The sequence below is a fragment of the Schistocerca cancellata genome, chromosome 3 (genome assembly GCF_023864275.1).
Source record: "Schistocerca cancellata isolate TAMUIC-IGC-003103 chromosome 3, iqSchCanc2.1, whole genome shotgun sequence".
Lineage (NCBI taxonomy): Eukaryota > Metazoa > Arthropoda > Insecta > Orthoptera > Acrididae > Schistocerca > Schistocerca cancellata.
Genome location: NC_064628.1, coordinates 390,695,542 through 390,709,952, shown reverse-complemented (window position 1 = coordinate 390,709,952; position 14,411 = coordinate 390,695,542). Strand labels below are relative to the sequence as shown.

The window sequence follows — 14,411 nt, the reverse complement described above, 5'->3', positions numbered from 1 at the left end:
TGAAAGAATTAGGCCGTACATTTGAACAAATCGATGATCGTCTGCAAGCTTTAGAACAGAGCAAGCGGAGGGGCGATACCAAATCTAAAGAAAGCGAAGAACGGCTACTTAGGAATTTCCAAGAGCTGAGGGAAGAATGCCAAAGGGAACACCAGCAGGTAATCTCGAGGCTTCAAGAGGCGGAAACGCATTGTCCCACGTCCGTTAGCAACACAATAGCGGACAACAGTTTAGCGATCCACGCGTTGGAACAGCAAATTGAACAATTGAAGCAGACTGGGGCGGAGGACAAGAGACAAATTGATGATAAGATTGCGGCATTAGCGGACACTGTAGGCACGATGAAGCTGACGGAAAGCGAGAACAATACTACACCGGTAGCGGCCGCAGAGACCGAAGAAGTGCGTTCGCTTCTTAGATTTCAGAATGGACAGTTTGAAGTGAACAGACAACACAAAGCTGTAACAGGCGAATTACAAGAACGCGTGGCGCATCTGGAAAACCGCATGGCGTGTGATTCCGAACTCGCCAATAGCACTAAAAATAGCCGTACGAACAGTGCAGAGAGGGACTCCGGCCACGAGGGAGATTTTGACGACAGGGAAGAATGTAATTTAAGGGGCAGACATGAGAGAAACAGAAACATTCAAGGGCCTCGCCAGGAGGAAATGTGGAGATTTGATTTCAAACATTTCCTTACGGTAAGAAAGTTTGAGATATTCCGAAATTCGCAAAAAGGAATACATCCACGTGCATGGCTCGAGCAATTTGAGTTTTGTCTTCCCCCCGACTGGGCAAGTTCACATAAGATAGAATATACACTCCTGGAAATTGAAATAAGAACACCGTGAATTCATTGTCCCAGGAAGGGGAAACTTTATTGACACATTCCTGGGGTCAGATACATCACATGATCACACTGACAGAACCACAGGCACATAGACACAGGCAATAGAGCATGCACAATGTCGGCACTAGTACAGTGTATATCCACCTTTCGCAGCAATGCAGGCTGCTATTCGCCCATGGAGACGATCGTAGAGATGCTGGATGTGGTCCTGTAGAACGGCTTGCCATGCCATTTCCACCTGGCGCCTCAGTTGGACCAGCGTTCGTGCAGGACGTACAGACCGCGTGAGACGACGCTTCATCCAGTCCCAAACATGCTCAATGGGGGACAGATCCGGAGATCTTGCTGGCCAGGGTAGTTGACTTACACCTTCTAGAGCACGTTGGGTGGCACGGGATACATGCGGACGTGCATTGTCCTGTTGGAACAGCAAGTTCCCTTGCCGGTCTAGGAATGGTAGAACGATGGGTTCGATGACGGTTTGGATGCACCGTGCACTATTCAGTGTCCCCTCGACGATCACCAGTGGTGTACGGCCAGTGTAGGAGATCGCTCCCCACACCATGATGCCGTGTGTTGGCCCTGTGTGCCTTGGTCGTATGTAGTCCTGATTGTGGCGCTCACCTGCACGGCGCCAAACACGCATACGACCATCATTGGCACCAAGGCAGAAGCGACTCTCATCGCTGAAGACGACACGTCTCCATTCGTCCCTCCATTCACGCCTGTCGCGACACCACTGGAGGCGGGCTGCACGATGTTGGGGCGTGAGCGGAAGACGGCCTAACGGTGTGCGGGACCGTAGCCCAGCTTCATGGAGACGGTTGCGAATGGTCCTCGCCGATACCCCAGGGGCAACAGTGTCCCTAATTTGCTGGGAAGTGGCGGTGCGGTCCCCTACGGCACTGCGTAGGATCCTACGGTCTTGGCGTGCATCCGTGCGTCGCTGCGGTCCGGTCCCAGGTAGACGGGCACGTGCACCTTCCGCCGACCACTGGCGACAACATCGATGTACTGTGGAGACCTCACGCCCCACGTGTTGAGCAATTCGGCGGTACGTCCACCCGGCCTCCCGCATGCCCACTATACGCCCTCGCTCAAAGTCCGTCAACTGCACATACGGTTCACGTCCACGCTGTCGCGGCATGCTACCAGTGTTAAAGACTGCGATGGAGCTCCGTATGCCACGGCAAACTGGCTGACACTGACGGCGGCGGTGCACGAATGCTGCGCAGCTAGCGCCATTCGACGGCCAACACCGCGGTTCCTGGTGTGCCCGCTGTGCCGTGCGTGTGATCATTGCTTGTACAGCCCTCTCGCAGTGTCCGGAGCAAGTATGGTGGGTCTGACACACCGGTGTCAATGTGTTCTTTTTTCCATTTCCAGGAGTGTATGTGTGGCTATTTGGAAGGCGAACCGGCGATTCGCATGAGGTCGGCAGCGCGTCACTGCAACTCCACTCGGGAGTTTCGACAAGCCTTTCTGTCCGCCTATTGGTCGGAAGCGGCACAAGATAGGGTCAAACATGGCATAATTATGCTGCCAAATTTGAACCAGTCTGGTTTCGGCAGCCCTGCACGCCTATTCGACCACATGCTGCAGGCAAATCAATTCCTATACGACCCATACGGGCCTGCGGAACTAATTAGGATATGCATCACCAAATTGCCGATGCACTTGCGGCACGTCATTCTTGCGGGACGATGCAAAGAGGACGTGGAAACGTTTAAGACGCTTCTCCAAGAGTTGGAATACAATACAGGAGAATGCCCGCCTAATCAGGCACAAAGTTATTACGGGGCACAGCAGCGCGACCGCAGTCGTGGCCGTATTACTAATCAACGGCGTGACTGGTCGTCGCGACGCGAACGGAACAATAATCGGGACGGGCCGTATAGAAACTGGGGTGACAGTCGCGAACACAGGTGGAACAACAGAAATGATCGAGGACGTAGACAGGATCGTGAACGCTACAGGTACGGCAACCAGAATCGACACTATGATGAATACGGTGGGAATAGGACTGTAGGCGGAGCACCTCATGATGTGGAAATTCGGCCGGCTAACCCTAGACATAATCCGGCAAATGGAAATGAACGAAACCGGCAATGACAAACGATCAGCGCAGAAGGCGCCCAATCGGAACAAATGAGCGACATGGCAAATGAGTAGAAAGGACAGTGAGAAGTAGAGAGGACGGTGAGGAGAAAGAATTGATTAGTTTAAATTTGTGACGTATGCATTTTGAATAATATGTTAGTAAAAATAATGATAAAGCTGTTTCTACGTGATTGATTGAAGTGACGTTTTTAGTTATTTTTCTCTCCTTGTGCAATTAGGATTTAGTTTGATTCAAACGTGAAGATAAAAGGTTTCTTTGTGAACGAGTAAAATGGTGTTTATGTTTTTTTTGTGTGTAAATTGAAAAGAGTCGCTCCTGAAGAAAGCAAGATCGTTGCTGAATTAGTGCATAAACTCAGGGGAATATCCGATCTGTGGGTATTATGGGTCTGGCAAACCCAGGTCCCCAGCTGTTAGTAGCCTTGTTTCCGATTTTCTGCTTTCAGTGCTACCATCTATCTGTTACTATTCTATATCTGTCAGTATAAATGAGGATCTCTTACTATAGTATGCGTGCTGTATGAATATTTTAAGATAGGAGAACTCTGAGAAAGGAATGAGTAAGTTTGGAATCTTGAAAACAGGATGCGATAATACGATTGTTGAACCATTGGCTTCCAATATGCGATGATATGTTAATATTGATGATATATGTTTTTTTTGTTCTTTATAGCTGAGTACGTAAAGTGCTGTCTGAGGATTTCGTAAGTATATTGATTCCCTTCAAGGTGAAAGAAGAATTGTGGTTTGTGTAATTTACGTGGCTCTGAAATATTTTTGTGGTAGTCAAATACGAGCAGCTTTTCAGCAAATGGAGAATGGAACGGAAATATGGATCCTTTTTGTAGTCTTGATTGATGTTGAGCCAAAGCCTAAAAAATTATTCTGCGTTAATACTCGTCCTAGAAAAGCGACGTTTATGTGTTTTGCTGATGCTGTGAGCATTACAGCTTACTGTTTTCGCTGGTGCGGGATGCACTGCAGCCTATATGATTTGTACTGAGGAAATTTCCCTCTTGAAGGTAGAGGATGATTAAATAATTTTGATTATGGGAACGAAGGAAAGCTTGGTTTAAGGTAATAAGGATAAAGCAAAACATTTGTCATTTAAACTACAGGAGGATTCGGATCTTTTGTGTCTGTTGTAAGTTCAATATGTTAAGATGATACTGTTTTACAGAATAGAGGTGACCACAATTTTGCCATTCATGAGAAATGAATCCAGAATAACCACCACAGGCGAAATAACTGATTTGGAAGCGAAAGGTAACGTAAAGAAGGAACGAAATCGCAGCAAAATGGGTAAGAAAATGTAATATAACCTGTATAATGCAAATATTTTTAACCTTCTCAGAGTCATCTGCGTGATTAATTGTTGTGATAACGTAATTTTAGGTGAAATTTTCTTACTGCCTTATGTGTGAATATATGAGTATGATAAATGTATAATTGCGAGTCTCTTTTCAGGTGTGCGAACTGGTATAAATGTTTTGGCATGTAAATAACCATTGTTCTTTTTAATGTGTATGTTTAAGGAAAGTTCTCCATATTTATCATGTGACAAGACGTATGCCGCGAGCGTCAAGAAGAGGACGAATTAGAACAATGTTGTAGTGGTATATACACGGTGTTGAAATAGCATTGAAGTAGCTTATTGGCTTAACTAGTAGTGGATAGAAGTAGAATATTGAGTAATGCATGTTTATGGGTAGTTAGTTTGTAGAATAGACAACAGGTGTGCATGTATGTGTGTGTAAATAACATGTGAACCCTATGCTGTCCTGACCTATACTTGCACAAGGCATAATCCTATTCATTTTAGTGAATTAATAAATAGCATTTGATTTATTAAAATGTAAGTGAACCACATTAGTGATGTGGATTTAAATATTATATTGTCAGTTCATTTAAATTTTTATTTTTATACTGTCAAGTCATTTCACTTTTATTTTTTTTACATTGTCAACTCATTTAAATTTTATTTTATATTGTCGATTCATCTAATTTTTTTTATTTAAAAAAAAATATTAAGTCTCACTTTGTTCTTAAAAATTGTGAAAGACAATACTAAGTGGTATTATGTATGACATTGTGTAATCACATAAGGATGATGAAAAATTTCTGTGAATGCAGTTGAGAACGTGAAAGCGAACCGGCAAAACTCTTAAGAGACAGCGGGAGCAGCCGGACTAGTTGTAAACTGGCGGGTTTCCCAGCAGGACACGCTGTCAGCCAAGCCACTTTGGGAGCGCGGCCGACAACAAAAGAAGGTACGCGGCAAACACTTTCCCTTGTACCTGGAGCTAATGGGCGGCCGCCCCGGGCGACCCTTCCTCGAGGCGATGACCTGAGATGGGCGAGCGGTCCACCGCGCGGAAATCCATCTGCTGGCAACGCACCACACGCACGCGACCGTGACGAGACGGCCGCGGTGAAACAACACAAGGGGCGTGGAGCCTTTTGACAGGTACTGCCCAGAGAAACTTGCAGACGTCAACGACGCCTATCGACATTTCCTGATGGATGCCTACTGTCAAGCGACAGTAAATCATGGTTCGATGTTCTCTGGTCGCTAAGGGTGGCACCAAAGAAGAGCCATTAAGTGTCATCCTTGCCCAGGAATATCAAACCGGCGAGCCAATTGAGGATAACCCAAGAATGTAACAACACAAAGGGCGTGGAGCCTTTTGACACATACTGTCCAGAGTAACTGGCAGACTTCAATGACGCCTATCAACATCTCCTGACGGATGCCCACTGTCAAGCGACAGTAAATCATGGTTCGATGTTCTCTGGTCGCTAAGGGTGGCACAAAAGAAGAGCCATTAAGTGTCATCCTTGCCCAGGAATATCAACCTGGCGTGTCAAACGAGGATACCGCACGAATTTGACAACACAAACATGGAACCAAATCGAGATGACGTGACACGGGAGAAACTTCATGAGAGGGCAGAGACGGCGGGATCGCACGCAACAGATGAAAAAAAAAATCCCTACTGACAGCTGCGGCGACGAACCCCCCCTCTTTCCCCTATATTGTGCCTCGGAACAGTGGAAGTACTGAGTGTGTCAGTGAACAGTGATTATACGGTTCTTAGTCCAGTGCATATACGTGTGTTTCTGTCAGAGAAACTCTGACTCGTGGGTTTTGCAGGAGTTCGATTTATTGGTGTTTATTAGACTGACTCTTGTATTTTGCAGGTGTTCTATTTATCTTTTTTTAGACTTTGACTCTTGTATTTTGCAGGTGTTTTATTTATAGGTTTTTTTTGTTTTAGATGTTGACTATTGTACTGTTTTATTTATCAATGTTTGTTTTTGTGTGATGTATTAGATTTGTGATATTTTGTTTCGTAAATTCATTGCTGTGGCATTGCTTCGTTGATCAGTCAGATAGCTTTTTATTCTCATTGAACTGTGGTCGATTAGCCTTTGCATGGGGCATATTTACTGTGAGGAACCCCTTAAGGGTAACAATCACATAATTATTGTAGTTTCATATAATGACACAGTGCTCATTGTTTGCTAGCTAATTGAAATATAGTAGAGTGATTAAATGAGTGCCACATACTTATTTTAATTCTACAAATTATTAGTTTTGTACGATATAGAATTTTTTTGCGATAACCACTTTGTAAAACATGTTTTTTCTCTTATCATTTTGTTGCTTTTGCAGATTGTGCATTGTTATGTTCTGCTTTTTAATACCGATGTTATTTGATGTCCTTTTTTTAATTGCTGTGGCACCTTTGCTATTTTCATAAATTTTGCTTGTTAATAAACAGTCATAAATTTTCCTGTGATCAGTTGGCTCTTGCAATGAGCAAATACTGGTGAACTCCATAAGGGTAACAACCAGAAATTGTTTTCATATTAATGACACAGAAACCATTTGTTTTTATTTGCTGACCGAATTAGGTCTACACTACCTTTTAAATAGGTGTCACAGATTGTGTTCTTTTTTTTCTGTTTGAAATTGGTAGATTCTAAAGATGTGTTGAAATTATTGTGTTTTAGCAAGTAGCTGGTGTCCTTTTGCCTTTTCTTTTACACTTTTGGTTTAAGTAGGGTGTGAGAAGCCTGCTTGGGAATGTCCTAGCATGGCCAGAAAATTCCCTGCACAGTCTTTTCCCGGAGCGTTGGGGTTATGAAAGGTCTCTGTTGGATTCCTTTCATGTTTAATTTCTTAAATCTGTTGCCATTTATGGAATAAATTCCTCTTCTAAATGTACTGTGGCGTTTCTGACTATCTGGGAGGAGACTGAGCAGTGGAACGTGTTACTTGTACACATAAACAAGAACGATCTGTCACACTACTACACTTTAAAGCACAGTTTATATGTAATTCTTATATGTAATTCATGTCACACAGTCTCATACGGAACCTACATCCGCTTTCTTTTATATACTGTATATGATAAGATACTGTCATCCCCCTTCCCTTTTGTGTGAGAGGATGAATGAGCATATGTATTTCTAGTTGCATGCTTGAGGGTAGCAGACAAGGCTGTCTGCTAGAGAACAGTAGGACCAACGTCGGAACAGGTAGCTACGCTTCCTAAAAGCAAAGAGGTTTCTATCCCTAGTATGGTCCTGTCCGTCCGTTGTCATGTTGGTATAGGAAGCTGCCCCTCTGGCCACTTCCGTTGGTCTTTGGGAGCCACCCTCAGGAAGCACGCTCGGCGGTAGGGCAGTTGCAGTGTGGCCGTGGCGAGCGTCTGAAGTGGTAAGATCTCCGGCTAAGCGCGTGTCTGTTAAGTCCGTAGGACAATGGATTTCTTAAGTTCAGCCTAACTGAAAATTTAATCACTTTTATTTCGGGTTTAGGTCTAAAATATCCGATGTTATCTTAAATTGCAGCGCAGTGTAATTATCGTGTGAAGTTCAGATTATTTTTCGGTAGTTGCTTTGTTACTACTTTGTGAGTAAAGTGGAACCACGTGTTGATCAGTAACTCTAACTAAGTTCATCAATCTTAAATCCGAATGTGCGTGAGATTATAACGTCTCGTCTTGAGAATATTTTTTTAATATAGCAACTTTTCTTTATGCTTTTCTTTATGTTCAACCCACGTGGGGTGTACTTTGCGAGACCAGTACCACGTGCTTATATAACTGTTTGACCCATCAGGTTAATAGTAAGACGTTAGTAACCTGTTCAAGGTTTTTCTTTTGTCAATTGCTTTTCGATCTAATGTATTTTAATTATCAAAATTATTGTGGAGTTGTACGCTTTGTGTAAACCAAGTTGACCACGTGGAGCATGTGGTGTAATCATCAAAGTAGCCCTCAGCTATTCTTTTTGCGAAGACTTCACAAAGAGTTAATATGAATTTAGTATACCAGTGTGTGGTAATTACATGACGGACAGGATTGTGGTATGAACGTAATTTCTTTGGGTAAAAACTGAATCTGTTGGTTCTGGTCAATTTCTTCTTGCTTATGTTTCAATGTTCTTCGTGTGTTATTTTATGAATGGAGTGTTGTATGCAGTTTCCCAAATCTTGGCTCCATATTTTATGTGTTCCGTAAGATTACAATCTCACATTCTTTTCAATCGTAAATAAGGCACCAGCTCAGTTATAACTCACGTATAATATGCTGAAATTTCAATGAACAATCTTAAAATAAATTTCCAAGTATAAACTGAATTCTTTCTTTTTATTTAAATTCTCCTTTTTATATATATATTTTACCGGTTTTGTATGACTATTAAAAGATTATCATTAATGTTAGTCTGCTAAATATCTGATGAAACAGTTGCCCAGTAATCCACGGTTAACGTCCCCAGACAGATCACGGCTTTTAACCCACTTTCATTGTCAATTAGCACCGATTTCAGCATAGCAAATTAAAGTTACAACCTTACACATCAGTATACCAAAATTAAAGTAACAATATTACAGGAGGAAACCTTGATATGTGGCATAATAGAAAAAAAACCTGCTACGCGCTTACCAGTTATTCGTAGAGCATCGATGTAGCTTGTACGAGTCAATAAGAAGAAGTCGTAGAGGAATGCGAGATGTGGCTTACCCACCACGTAGCTCATGGTATGGATTCGGTGGTGTCAAAGGCCCCGCACCACGAGACCCAGTTTTTACGTGAAAACGTCTCTGCTCGTGCGACAAAATAAAGTCACATCTGAATCTCTACTAACTACGAGACTAATAATGCTTAAACAGTGGCTGAGCCCACAACTGATAGAGCGTGTCTTTACGTGTTTGTCGCAGTGTTTCGCCTGTAACGTCATGGTACCAATGTCGGCGCATGTGCGTGATTGTTAGGAATTAAGCTAAGCCTCCACTGGAGCCGTATTCGTCTAACTGGACGGCTGCAAACGGCCGACTAATCCCAAGGCATGTAGCGGCATTGGCACCCATCTACTACACAGACGAAGTCGGCCGAATTCGCCCGTACACCGCCGCCTGACGGTGATACCGGTGAAATGGAATTGGTTGGAAGTTTTCGGCGCCAAGCGAGCGCCTGTTGCTGCTAGTATCAGGGTGTTTTCCGTACTCAATTACCAGCTATGGACGTGAAGAAGCTTATAAATTTTGTGAATAAGAACAGGCTACTGTGGGACATACAAGAGACAAGGCCCAGCCGATCAATAAGGCACGAGATTGCTGCGGGCAGTTAATGAAATTATCCCTCAATTTTTCTGTTGTTAACAATGAGTTGTAAGTGAGCAGTGGTGCATGAACATGAACGTGGTTCACTTAAAATTTTGTGCGTTGAGGGGTGTAAAAACATAGAGTAAGAAAAGTGATCGATATTCGTAATTTTCTGCACCACCTAAACATATGAAAACCAAAAATGACAGTGACTGTATTACTTGCGGTGAAATATTACAAGAAAAAGGTAAGTCAAACTCAAATATCTCTATTAAAAAGTCTCTGTAATTGCAGTGACGGAGAAAATATAGATTTAGCCAGTGCCTCTACTGACTTCAAGGAATTTAATGAAAAGAATAGTATTTAGCCTTCTCCTCCAACATCTGCGATGTCAGAAATTATATTGAAGAAAATGAGATGACGATTCCCTAAAGTTATAATCTTATTGATTACATGTTAACCTGACGAAAATTATAATTTCAGGAATGATGGAGATGCGAGATTGAGAAAATTTCATTTGGACTGGATGATAAGGCGTCCATATACCAATTTCGAAAAGTTTCATCAATGTAGAAAAATGTACACGATTTCCAAATAGTATAAAGAAGCAGTTGAAAAAATCAAGTACTTTTTTTAATATTATAACAAACAGAACTAAGAGCGCAATGAGAATGTTGTGAAATTAGTGCAAATTAATCGTGCTAAGTTTAAATCAGTTCTTTCCTGAGCATTGCTTTGTGCATCAAATAACTTGCCATGACGGGAAAAATCAAATTCAAATGCTGTTTTTGATGAGTTATTACTGTTTAGAGTGTAACCGGGTGACGAAAAATTGGGGGAATATCTTGAAAGTGCCGTAATAACTCCACCTATATTTCTCGTATAATATAAAATGATTTGCATTCTGTACAGTTTTTTTGTCAAGCATTATTACATTATCCTACAGGTTGTGCATGAGTGCGAAGGCGATGAGTTTCCACATAAACCGATTGGAAAAATCTATGTCGAAGCTCGTGATAGTGGTTCAGAAGCGCAAAATGTGGAAATTGTTATCGATACGAAATTTTTAGTGGCAGAAAAACAACCGAGACAATATGGTTTACGACGAGACCAACAGAAAATAACGTTAATGGCTCAAAACGGAAAATGTAAAAAGTCTTTTACTATTATTATAGTGTTAGCTTCTTTAAGTTTACAACATCAACCAGTGCATGGAGAAACCATCAGGAGAAAATGATGAATAGATAATGTCCTCAAAATTCAGTACGAAGACTGGTTTGATGCAGCTCTCCATGTTACTCTGTTCCGTGCAAACCTCATCATCAACCTACGTCCGTTTGAATCTGCTTACTGTATGCATCTCTGGGTCTCCCTCTACAATTTTTATCCCCCAAACTTCCCTCCAATACTAAATTGGTGATCCCTTAATATCTCGGAATGTGTTCTACCAATTGATCCCTTCTTCTAGTCAGGTTGTGCCACAAATTTCTTTTCTCCTCAGTTCTATACAGTGCCTCCTCTTTAGTTACATGAAAACCTATCTAATCTTCACCATTATTCTGCAGTACCACATTTCAAAAACGTCTATTCTCTACTTGCCTAAACTGTTAATCGTTCAGGTTTCACTGCCATACATGGCTACATTCCCTACAAAATACTTTCATAAAAGACTTCCAAGCACTTAAATCTATATTCGATGTTAGCAAATTTCTGTTGTTCAGAATCGCTTTTCTTGGCATTGCCAATTAACATTTTATATCCTCTCCACTTCGCCCATCATCAGTCATTTCGCTGTCCAAATAGCAAAACTCGTCTACTACTTTTTTGTCTATGTGTCTCGTTTCCTAATCCCACTCCCTTGGCATCACCTGATTTATTTCGACTACATTCTATTATCGTTCTTTTGCTTTTGTTGATGTTCATACCATATCGTCCATTCAAGAGACTGCCCATTCTGTTCATCTGCTCTTCCAAGACCTTTGCTGGCATGCCAGAATTAAGATGTCATCGGCTAAAGGCTTTTATATTTTCTTCCTGAATTTTAATTCTTACGCCAAAGTTTTCGTTTTTTTCCTTTACTACTTGTTCACTGTACAGGTTGAATAGCATCAGGGAAATGCTACAATCCTGTCTCACTCCCTTATCAAGCACTCCTTCCCTTCTATGCCCTTCGACTCTTCTAACTGCCGCCCTGTTTTTGTACAAGTTGTAAATAGCCTTTTGCTCCCTGATTGTACCCCTGTTACCTTCAGAATTTGAAAGAGAGTATTCCAGCCAACATTGTCAAAAGAATGGAAACATCCCCTAGGCTCTGGCTAAGCCATGTCTCCGCAATATCCTTTCTTTCAGGAGCTTGCAGAGCACTGCTACGACACAATAAAAGTCTGCAAGGTTCGCAGGAGAGCTTCTGTAAAGTCTGGAAGGTAGGAGACGAGGTACTGGCGGAAGTAAAGCTGTGAGGAGGGGGCGTGAGTCGTGCTTGGGTAGCTCAGTTGGTAGAGCACTTGCCCGCAAAAGGCAAAGGTCCCGAGTTCGAGTCTCGGTCCGGCACACAGTTTTAATCTGCCAGGAAGTTTCATTGTCAAAAGATTTTTCTAAGTCTGGAAATGCTATAAACCAGCTTTTCCGCTTTTCTGTAAGGAATTCGTGTTAGTATTTTGCAACCGTGACTTATTAAACTGATGGTTCGGTAATATTCACCCTGTTAGCACGTGCTTCATATATGAGAATAAATTCTCCTAGTCTGCTTCGTTTGCTTAGTATAGGACTGACCCACACCACCCTTCGCTTCCCCTTGGTTCTTTCCCGCGTGACTTACGTATGTTATTTTCTGGAAAAGATCATCAATCACTGTCCCTTGTCCATTCAGTTGCCTCACAGCTTTACTTCCGCCAGCACCTCGTCCCCTACCTTCCAGACTTTACAGAAGCTCTCCTGCGAACCTTGCAGAACTAGCACTGGGATGTTTCCATTCTTTTGACAATGTTGGCTGGAATACTCTCGGATGTGACTCGGCTGCAGTACGTACAACCTGTGAGTCGGACGAAACGGGCCCAGTGGACAACCAGGCTCAGCTTTTGTGTAAAGTTATCAATTTGTGCAGCGCGGAAACGCGTTTTTCTTAAGACTGATCTGAGTGTCAACGTGAAGAGCTTGCAGAGCACTACTACGACACAATAAAAGTCTTCGACAGAATATAAGTGAAAATCGATATTGAATTGACAATTGCAAGATAATGAAAGATGTCGTCCCATTAGACTCGTGTATCTGCACGTAACTGTAGGAAACGGAAGAGAAAAGGTCGAGTTGAAAGGAATGCAAAAACCCAAAACAGTCCAGTGCTGAGCGAATGCGAGAAAACGAAATGAAAAAATGACGCAAAGCGGTTAAGCAGCTGGCCCATCGGGCATACAACGGCGAGTGCAGTGTGCGATTTGTGATTTTACCACTGTGGCAGAGCTTATTCTGGAAGTGCATTGCATTGGCGGATCTGTCGTATGTACTTACGTGATTCACGTGAAAAGGTTTCCGACATGACTACGGTCCCACAACGGAAATTAATACACTTTTAACGCGGAATGGTAATTCCAGCTAGACGCAGGGACGTTCCATTTCCGAAATCGTTAGGGAATTTAGTACTCAGAATCCACGGTGTCAAGAGTGCGCCGAGAATACCAAATTTCAGGCATTAACTTTCAACAGTTTGTTTCAATGGAATCCAAAGCTTAAGAATTATCTCTACTGCAGGCATTAACGAAAGCCATCTTGTTTTTTAGTGAAGTGGAAGAGTCTGAAGATTGACATCAGCGTATAAGCAGAACTCTTTTCAGCGCTTCTGCCGTTCCATCTATATTGTAAAATAATTAAATATTTTCATGACGATTATTTCAGTGTCGAAAGTTAAGACTCCAGCAGCGCTTGATGGAGTATTGTGGTGAATATGGGCAGGGCATCCATTTACTTCTGCATCTTTCCCCTGTTCTTCTTTAATTTGGTGAAAAACTTTCCGCTGGCCGCTTCGATGAAGCCCTTCGTTGATATTGGTATTGTCTCCAGAAAAGGCGAATAATTTATCTAATGAAATTTGCAGGTGTCTTAAAGTGTCTAGACGAAACTTTGCAATTGTCTCTGATGTTTCGTTATACAGCGAATCAAACTTCAATAGTTTCTGTAGGATTCCGTCAGTTTCAGTAAAATATTGAACAACTAAAGGAAACATATTTTCAGCCTTGTGGTTCTATGTGTCGGTGCCTATGCCGTTAAATGAAACTTCTTGCAATTGTTTTATGGATTTGGTCATGGAGTGTGGTACGAGAATATTTTTAACATCGCTGTAGTTTTGGTCGTGGCTGTAGAACTGAAGGATTGATGGTGCTTGACTACTTTATAAGATGATGTTAGTTATCCAGCAGCAAAGAGAAGTTCTTTCTGGGTATCGTATTTAATCACGAATATACAGGGTGTTACAAAAAGGTGCGGCCAAACTTTCAGAAAACATTCCTCACACACAAAGGAAGAAAATATGTTATGTGGGCATGTGTCCGGAAACGCTTACTTTCCATGTTAGAGCTCATTTTATTACTTCTCTTCAAATCACATTAATCATGGAATGGACACATACAGCAACAGAACGTACCAGCGTGACTTCAAATACTTTGTTATAGGAAATGTTGAAAATGTCCTCCGTTAGCGAGGATACATGCATCCACCCTCCGTCGCATGGAATGCCTGATGCGCTGATGCAGCCCTGGAGAATGGCGTCACAGCCGTCCACAATACGAGCACGAAGAGTCTATACATTTGGCACCGGGGTTGCGTAGACAA

General features: G+C 42.4%; 1 non-coding gene across 1 annotated transcript; it reads left to right on the top strand.

Annotated features, from left to right (window-relative positions):
• Positions 1–12,063: 12,063 nt before the first annotated feature.
• Trnal-caa (transfer RNA leucine (anticodon CAA)) lies at positions 12,064–12,138 on the top strand. Its single transcript has one exon. It is a non-coding gene; the product is annotated as a tRNA-Leu (tRNA).
• Positions 12,139–14,411: the final 2,273 nt, after the last annotated feature.